This window comes from Palaemon carinicauda, chromosome 6 (genome assembly GCF_036898095.1).
Source record: "Palaemon carinicauda isolate YSFRI2023 chromosome 6, ASM3689809v2, whole genome shotgun sequence".
Taxonomy (NCBI): Eukaryota; Metazoa; Arthropoda; class Malacostraca; order Decapoda; family Palaemonidae; genus Palaemon; species Palaemon carinicauda.
Window position 1 is genome coordinate 61817824 of NC_090730.1, and position 10000 is coordinate 61827823.

Sequence of the window (10000 nt, forward strand, 5' to 3'; positions counted from 1 at the left end):
TCGATATGCCCCTTTCAACTTTAAAATCATTCCCGACCATCATAAAACCATTAAACACGAGGATTATTCTTACACAGTTATCAGTTAATTTATTTAATAATAAAACCATAGGAAAAAATAACAAAAGGTTCATGAGATAAAGCAGTGTTGAGTTTAGTTATAGAAAATGAATTTGCCGTTTTACTAACCTTTTCATATATTATTGATACATAGCTACTTATATTGTAATATTACTAAAATTCTTCTTTAAATTCATAGGCCTCAAGCTACCAGAATATCAGCCATTAGGTTTACTCCAATCCTTTGTTTGTCTATGTGCTATAGTTTGTTTTGTTTTTTCATAGCTGTCAATTTTCTTTTTGATCTGACCTTAACTAAGGTGTGGAACCAAATTTAGTTTCTGAATGTTTAATATTGTTTCATTCTCATCGTGAATGAATTTTTGTTTAATTGATTTTACCTCCAATACTACAACACATAGGTAGTAGGTAGTAGGTTGGCCAGGGCACCAGCCGCCCGTTAAGATACTTCCGCTAGAGAGTTATGAGGTCCTTTGACTGGCCAGACAGTACTATATTGGATCCTTCTCTCTAGTCATGGGTCTTTCCCTTTACCTACCCATACGCCGAGTAGTCTGGCCTATTCTTTACAGATTCTCCTCTGTCCTCATACACCTGACAACACTGAGATTAACAAACAATTCTTTTTCACTCAAGGGTCAGTTACTGTACTGTAATTGTTCAGTGGCTACTTTCCTCTTGGTGAGGGTAAAAGAGACTCTTTAGCTACGGTAAGCAGCTTTTCTAGGACACTCCAAAATCAAATCATTGTTCTCTAGTCTTGGGTAGTGCCATAACCTCTGTTCCATGGTCTTCCACTGTCTTGGGTTAGAGTTCTCTTGCTTAAGGATGCACTCGGGCATACTATTTTATCTAATTCATCTTCCTCTTGTTTTGTTAAAGTATTTATAGTTTATATAGGAAATATTTATCTTAATGTTACTATTCTTAAAATATTTTATTTTTTCTTGTTTTCTTTCCTCATCGGGCTATATTCCCTGTTAGGGCGTCGGGGCTTATAGCATCCTGCTTTTCCAACTAGGGTTGTAGCTTAGCATTTAATAATAATAATAATACTAATGATAATAATAATAATAAAAATAACAGGCCCCAGAAGGATATGGATTTGATTTTCTACTTCAATTTCCATCACGTGTGATCATATGATGAGCATGACTTGCAGTTTTCCGATGTTCAGAATATTATTTACTTTTAATTCAATTCCCTTTTAATTGTATAAATCTTCATTTACATGAAACGATTAGCATCAAAGTCTCCCCCACTCCCCCGCCCCTCTCTCTCTCTCTCTCTCTCTCTCTCTCTCTCTCTCTCTCTCTCTCTCTCTCTCTCTCTCTCTTTCAAGATTCTAAATGAAAGATGTACAGAACAGTATATGCTTCAAAGTAATGAAACATTTCATGCTTACATAATTCACATCTAGTTGGAGAATGTTGTCAATTGTTATATATGAAAACATATGAAGAAAACCCCAGAATTCGGTGAACCACAAAGACAAGTGAAATGGATCATCCCCTAACAGTTCTAAACGAAGTTCTTTATGTTACCTTTACGATGTGGTGTTGTTTGTACTAAATTTCTGTGAAAACAGCGAGAAAAGTTGAACTCGACTCATACAGACTCTCATGTCAAGAGACAAATCTGTGTTATTTTAGTTTTATAGTTGATGGCCAGGACCGCATTATCCGCAAAGCTGATTAAGATGCGGTCTAGTGGGCTAGCAAGAGCAGAGGTCTATGCAGCTTTTTTTTCTTTTTTTTTTTTACTGTTAAATGTGAAAGCTATGGACTATTTACTTCCTTTGTAACTTTATTGCAATAAACTCTACAAAAAAAAAAGAGAGCGTGAACTATGCCAAGAAGGCCCGTCACTGAACGGCAATACTTACTATTGTGGGTTGAGCATCGATGTTTTATTAGAACACCCATTTACTCTCTTGATAATGACGGATTTAAGATGACGATCTTTTTTTTTTCTTTGATAATACATGATGCTCTACAAACACCAATCTAACTTGAAATTGATTCATGTTGTGACAATGTTATGAAATAATGACATTATATCTCATGTATGCTTAAAATATTTGTTGACGTTCTGACATGTTTCTGCATATAAATTGTTCTTTATACAAACCGTTAGCAGCGTGCGAGGTGATTGTGGGTACTCTAAGAGAGGTAAGGTGAATACAAGTGACCTTTATTCAAAAAGATAACAAACTTATATACAAACAGTTGAGGGCAACAATGTCAAAAATTTTAAACAATGTGAAACACGCGATGGCAAGCTTAAACAGCTATTTCTATTATCAGTGCAGGAGAGAGCAAAAGATAAAATAGCATTACAGTGTAAGAGCGTGTATAAGGTGAGCTTGCATTACATGGATTCCTACCCCACAAAAAAATACATTCATATGAAATTGGGCGCCCTTCTTTAAAAAGGCTAACTGTAGGCGACCAGCAGATTTTAGGTGATCAATGGAGACTCAGTGTTCTCCACCGTGAATGTTAACTAAGAAAGATTTCGGTGTGTGACAGATCAGAGGAAAGGGCTCGGCTAAGGGTGCATAGCGGGGGCTTGCTATTGTCGTTGATTAGAAAGACCTGCGTTGAGATGTTTAAATCTTTCAGTATGTGTTGCTTTGCTGGGAGTTTGCAAGCCTGGCAGCAGGAGGAGGCTGCAAACAGGAAAAAAAAAATAAGCAAGGACAACCAACGGGTCACCATACACTATCTAAGCTGCCGAGACATAAAGAAGGTCTTTGTGAGTGATCCTTAATCCAAGGAGGACCCAAGGAACCTGAGTAAACTAGTAGGAGTGATTGCAGAGGGATATCAAAGATGCCTTCAGGGTAGGATGATAATGTTCAACCATTTTGTTGGCTGCAAGGTTGTAGGTGGTTGTCTGATATATGGTGATGCCCAGAAGATTTACTAATGATGTCCACAATTTAGAGGTAAAAGTGGCACCACTGTCAAAAGTTATATGCTCAGGGATACCAAATCTCACTATCCACTCTGAGAGTGAGGCAGATGAACATAAGGCAGACGTTGCAGTTTCAATGGGGATGGATTTTGGCCAACGAGTGGAGCAGTAAAAGTCGGTAAACATATCACTCCTAAATCTGTGTCGATGTACTTTTGAAGTTTGCTATGAACTACAGGCAAGGACCTAATCCTTAGCATCCTTAGTAATGCCATGCCTAATTAACTTTGGTAGCTGTGCAGATCAGCATGAGGGATATGCGAGACCATGGATAAAATCAAACATCTGTGGGTGTATGGGGTCAGGTATCCATGCTCAGAGCCTACCAGTACTGGCATCACAGAGGAGGGTGGCATTGGAGTCTTCAAAGAGCGAGATCTTCCCAATGGATTGATATACAGGATGTACTCTGGATCTTTTTATTGGGCTTCTGGCAATGCATTGTAATCTACTCCCAGGTGAAGGGCAGCAAATGTTTCTTTACAGGGCACTTTGAAAGGTGCAGGTGTATTTAGCTACAGCAGAGAGATGCCAGCTGTGATGGGCAGACCATGCATCAGACTGTTGAGTGAAGGTGCATACCAGTGGTATGTGGTCCATGCAAATGACGAAGGGCTTATCTTCTAAGAAGTAACGAAAAAGACGGACAGCTAAATGCACCGCCAGAAATTTGCTATAAAAATGGGGAGAAGCTGGATTCTGTTTTGGACAATTTTCTACTTAAGAAGGCCAATAGTGAGGCTAGCTGCTGACCACTTGCCTGAGTACTGCACCAATAATGATGTCGATGGCATCGTGGAAGAGAAGGAGAGGGGCGTGTGACACTGGAAAAGTAGGAGCAGCAGCAATTGATGGGATACTCCTTGCATTGCAGAAGGCTGCTTCCTGAAGGGGACTGAACTTCATGTTTTTTAGCTTGCCCTTGAGGGAGAAATAGAGGAGAGCAAGAGTATTTTTTGATGGCTGCCAGAAACCGGTAATTTAATGTGTATGCACCGAAGTGGGTGGTGATGGCAGTTTTTTGGGAGGTCTTCTTGGTTCATGGGTACATGATAATACTCCTTCAAGAGGTCGAGAGTGGAGAAATCATTTGGTTAGTGCAAGTAGGAGGTAAAGTAGATGATGCTGAGGATGGAGTCATTATCCAGTTCTATCTGCATGTTCAGACACCTGTAAGCACACAAGTGTGCAGGGTGTCAGCCTTCTCCTGGAAAATTTGTTAGGGTAACAACCATGGTCTTGAGGCCTTTTGGCAAAGGCCCATTTCTTACATTTCAGCGAATGTTCCCGCCAAACAATCCGGAGCCCCACGACTGAATCTGGCAAACACTAGGATTAATTGATTGATTGATTTAGAATTTTCTGGCATCCTTACTTCGGAGGTCATTGACAACGATATTGATTGTTATGAATAAAGAATTAAAGACAATTCACTTTAAAACCACAAAAGTGAAGATGCCCTTATGAAATCTATATAGCTTTCAGATGATCTACTTCGGATATAAATCTGAAAATACTGCTGGTATAGTACATCCTATCCTAGCCAAAAATCTTAGAAAGGATGAACCTGCCATCCTCACCTCAAGCCTCAAACATATGTCTATTTTTGTTGATCTATAAGTGGAGCATTCTGTCAACAAATGCGACACTATCAAGGATATCAAACAGGCATTTCAATATAGCTGGTATTGGACAGTTAGCAGAAAAATGTGTCAACCAAGTGTGACCAATGCCAAGACAACAAAAAGTAGACTCCCACTTTCGATGAATTATGTTATTTTTCCCAGTTTATATAACATTCATTATTTTTCTCATATTATTATCAACTAAACAATCCCAATGCGGTTGCAATTATTATGAATAATATTCTGGATTCTAAGCATAAAATCCTCACAGAAGATGAGATAACTTATTCGTAATAACTCATACGCATCATTCTTTGCCAATAAATCTGCCTTCACATTTCCAGACACACATACCTGTGCCGGGACCCAGCAAAATTTAAATGTTATACCTCGGATCCTAATAATAAAAAGCTACCCTAAAATCATTAAAACTAAAGGGTTACTGGAATCAAAAACTTTTAAAGCCTATAGGACACTTCTTGCATCTTTAAAGAATGTAAAATTGTCCTTTTCTTTTGATGCTTTTTTCTAATACTGGTTAGTATGCCATATAGTTTGGCAATAAATATAGACAATACTGGCTGAACTTGGGACGGATATGGTTTAGGAGATAGGCTTTGTCACTCATTGGTGTCGCTCCTTATCACGCAGTTCACTGTAATGCTGCTATTATATAACATCATATTTAAGAAGGTTACATGATACCCATGTCTTTTCAATTGTAGATATTACCATGGAATGTGGCAAGAACAGAGAAACTGTTTCCCATCATTCCAAAAAAATTTCATTTGGATATGTGAATTATTCTGGGAACAATTTACTCCACCGCCAAAAATAACTATTCATCCCATACTGAAATAAACGTATGCTGTGGATTTTCTATGGCAGATATCAACATTATCAGGATCCTTGGGCTTTTGGCTAAGTTCTGGTCGGAAAACTATCGGGTACGATATGAGATGGGGGGGGGGGGGTAAGCCACATATACCGGGAGATGGAAATGGGAGAGGAAATTCACACTAACTATTGGTAATGTTAATTCAGCCATGAGAACCTTCCAATGGTATTTTGCACACCAAAATGATAGTGTGAGTGTCTCATACTCATGGGTGAACAGTTGGCCGCTACCAGGCAGATGTCACACAAGCTTAGAATGACTACGTTGGGTCTTGGAAAGTGACATTGGTAGTAGGGACTGACAAGGACCAGTGTTTACCAAAAATTGGATATCAGTACCTGGATGATGTAAATACAAAAGGTCAAGGACAGGAGATGCCCCTACCCCAAGTAATGGCCTACTTAAATGTTTTTGGTCACTGACAATCCTCAGCATATTTCTTTGTAGCAGCCCCGAATCTGGTAAGGCAGTAGCACAAATGTTGCCAATGGGTGTCATTAAGTGGCTGTAGAGGTCGTTGGTTGACATGTAAGGAAGGGGTGGACTATGTGGATGCTAGGCGGCTATATCGCTGGTCTGGCATGTCGCAGAGCGGGCAACTGTGTCCTATCATATTCACATCAGTTTCGTTCGGTGTTAAATGGTTGTCCTCTTTGTTAGGAGTGGAGGTGTTAATAGAGACCTTGAAGATGATGAAGTGGCTGCCCATAAGGATATCGACTTTGGTCATCACGTCATTCTTAGGCAAGGTATGAACAACAGGGATGGTGGTCCATGAAGCTTAGGGTAGGCATTGTACCAAAAGTAGGTTCACTTCACAAGGCAAGCTATCTAGAGCAGGTTGCAAGTAAACAATACTGGTCATTTCCCTGAGGGCAAATGAATTTTTCAGTTCCCTTATTGGTTGTTGAGAGAGCTGAAAAAGTTTGCCTATACAGGCGGCTAGCAATGATAAGTACGGCTCAAGGAAGTATGTGTTGTGGGCATCATGATCTATTGGGGCATCCCGTTGGTTGCAAAACCAATTGGAGATTTCTATGAAAGTGTCTTTGGGGATTGCCAGGAGGACATACTCTGTTTTGGTGCTTAATCAAGTCCCGCTCTTGATGTGAAACTTAACTTCGGTGCGCTAAAACCAGACAAATGCTTCTCTACCGGCAAAGGTTGGTAGTTGCCTTATTGCGGTGTGGATAAAAGATTTAGGTTTGGTGAACTCTATCATCAAATTGTATGGCGCAGTGGTGTGTTAGGAGGTAGTGGGCAGCTGGTCACTCCGGGGTCACTAATGTGGTAATGCTGTTATTAGGTCTTAACAGAAAAACGGGCTGGACATGACTGGTTTGTTAACATGACGTCACAAGCTGATAAACAAGTGGATGAGAATAATAATGGCATAAAAAACTTTAACAATATGAAACATGCAATGGATAAATTAAACAGGCTTTTCTGATATCATTACGGAGAGAGAGAGAGAGAGAGAGAGAGAGAGAGAGAGAGAGAGAGAGAGAGAGAGAGAGAGAGCAATCGCATTACAAGCCGAAGGTATGAATTATACGGGCTTTACAGTGTTTACCTTGTTGTCTTTGAAATATTCAATCTGGTACGTTGAATAATATAATCCACGCAAGGAAGTGCGGAGCTTTGGAAATAACTTCAAGTTAGAAACAATTTATACCAATACAAAGGCATCAGAATTTATAGATTTAATCGTCCCTTATAAAATATCAAAACACTTTATATACTTATGAGCAAAAGTTAAAAGTTTCGTTGTGGAACTCATTTGTATCCTGAATTATAAAGAAACGTCATTAACAACCATTCATAATTTCATTAGGTTTCAAGCTATAATTGATCAATCAAGTATCAAATGTATTGTTGACACATATGCATTACTGTATGAATATTTAATTTAGGCTAAATGCACAATTGTTTGAATACGGCACGAATGCTGATAAGTCTTCCAGCTTTTCAGTAAGTATATTATTTGCATGAAGCATTTAAAATGTGAAATATTTAAATAGAAGGCCCTGTTAATGGCCTTTACATGATTCCTATTTCTCTTCATGATAAGCTTTCACCCATTTGACCGGATAATGATTCACTAGATGGAAGATTGTGATATATACTCACCCTGTCAGTAAATAGCTCTTTTCATATTTATTGCAAAGTTATAAATACAGGTATATCAAACCCTTACGTTCACATACTGTAATAATTCACTTTATTTTGGCATTTAATTAGCAAATGCTGAGATTTTGTCACTCTAAAGTACATTTCAATCTATCAAAATTCAGTAACTAGTGGTAGACTTACTATGATAAAGTCAATGGTCAATTGATCTCTCTCTCTCTCTCTCTCTCTCTCTCTCTCTCTCTCTCTCCTTATATATATATATATATATATATATATATATATATATATATATATATATATATATATACATTATTTTTTGTAATGCAGGTTATTCACCCCACACCTTCTCCCTCTCTCTCTCTCTCTCTCTCTCTCTCTCTCTCTCTCTCTCTCTCTCTCTGAGTGACTTGTTAGTCTCATTATTGAATCACCCATGCATATTTCCAGTGCTTCCTTAAAGTAACTATTTTTTTTTCTTCTATCTATTGCTTGGAAATTCGGTAACAGCGCAGATAAAAAAAAGAAAAAAAATCAATTCGTGATGAAATACTCGTTACAAAACTTCGAAAAAATTATTTGATGTAAGAACATTTTCATGTTATAGCTATCTTTTTATTGGATAAAATAAACGCTTAAGTGTTCTAGTTACGAGTGCCGCTAAACACAATATAAAAAAGCAGGGATATATTGAAGAAGAATAAGTAAAATGTAACTACTTTTTCGTAATAACAGGGCGCCATCATGTAATCACCTTACGGAGAGCACCAGGAATGACACAATAAGCCGCTGATGCACTTACAAAATCTTCAACCATTGTTCATGCGCAGTTCTCTGAAAAATGTAAGTCGCTGCTCAGAGCATAAAAAATTAATGATATAGAATCATGAAGGAGAATAAATGCAACGAGAGAATCTTGCTTGGCAAATGTAGAGGGAAAAAAGTATTCTACTCACGAAACACCCCATCTTTCAAATTATGTTTGACGTAATGACCTGGCGGAAATAAAAGTCGAGGATAGCAATATATGGAAGAGAATACCAAATATAAAAGTTTTTCCCTGGAATTACACCTGAATCAATATGACAGATCTTCTGCTATCTAATAATTTATTAGAGGAAATGGAATCTATTAGGAGCTGAAGTACAATCCATAAGCTGTTAAAACATAATCAGTAAGTCGATGGTTATAATCCGTGACGAATCCAAATACAAAACGTTCATAATTTGCATTCTACGTCGTACGATATGCTTACGGATATTCATAAACAACATGTTGGTGATAATATAAAACTTAGTTTTTTATGGCAGATATCACTTATTGTTAATATGCAAAATACCGTCTTTTTTTCGCCTTGTTTGTTTCTTACATCGTTTCACCTTATGTGAAACACTGGTTCTTGCGTGGGCGGCCAGTTAATCTTTGTCATAATGCCTTTATATGTGACTACCTATGTGACTTTATATATATATATATATATATATATATATATATATATATATATATATATATATATATATATATATATATAAGATCATGTGAGAAAATGCCGCCGGATCTTGTCCACTGCAGTACAATGGCCTCAAATCATGCCTGGGGTTTGGCCATATCCATCACCAGGCTAGCCAGTGCGAATTGGTGAAGTTGTGAGGTATCGGTCTGATCGCTTACGGAAAAACAACCTCGTATAGGTACCCCTGACTATTACAGCTTTGCTGATCATGGAGATACACATTCGTTAAATGAAGCTTTTAACATTCACAACATTTTCTGGGAAGTTTGTCATCAATATTGGGCCTTAATTAGGGTTGAAAAAAAGGACCAGCTTTATAAACCCAAACACAATACCACAACTACTTGACCTCTTATATGGTGTGTGCAGTACCAATTTAATATTTACTTATCTGTTTTGTGAGATATCATAAGAATAATAATTTATTTTCATGCAATATATACGATGTCATTCAGACAACGTAAAATCAGACCTCCTTATAATAATTGTTAAACTACATCTAAATGATCTGCCGCAGAAATGTTGAGGAAAGTTAAGAATGTTCCGAGGAATTCCCTGTCCATTAGGTAAAATATTTCATTTCCTCGGGGGGAATGGCTCTAAATTCATGTATCTGGATTTGGTATTCAGTATAGAAATGTATGTTACGGTTCCCTTTAATTGTACTTGATAACTGACGATCTTTTTTTGTAGAATACCAGAGGAAAGGTCACAGTCTAACATTTTAAGTCTAGAATTTGTCTTAACATATTCATACTATCTAGGGATCAAGACA

At 37.7% G+C, this 10000-nt stretch overlaps 1 protein-coding gene across 2 annotated transcripts in view; it reads right to left on the reverse strand.

Moving 5' to 3' along the window:
* Window positions 1-10000, reverse strand: part of LOC137642093 (cell adhesion molecule 3-like) — a 516757-nt gene that overhangs the window by 189046 nt on the left and 317711 nt on the right. The window lies entirely within an intron of this gene.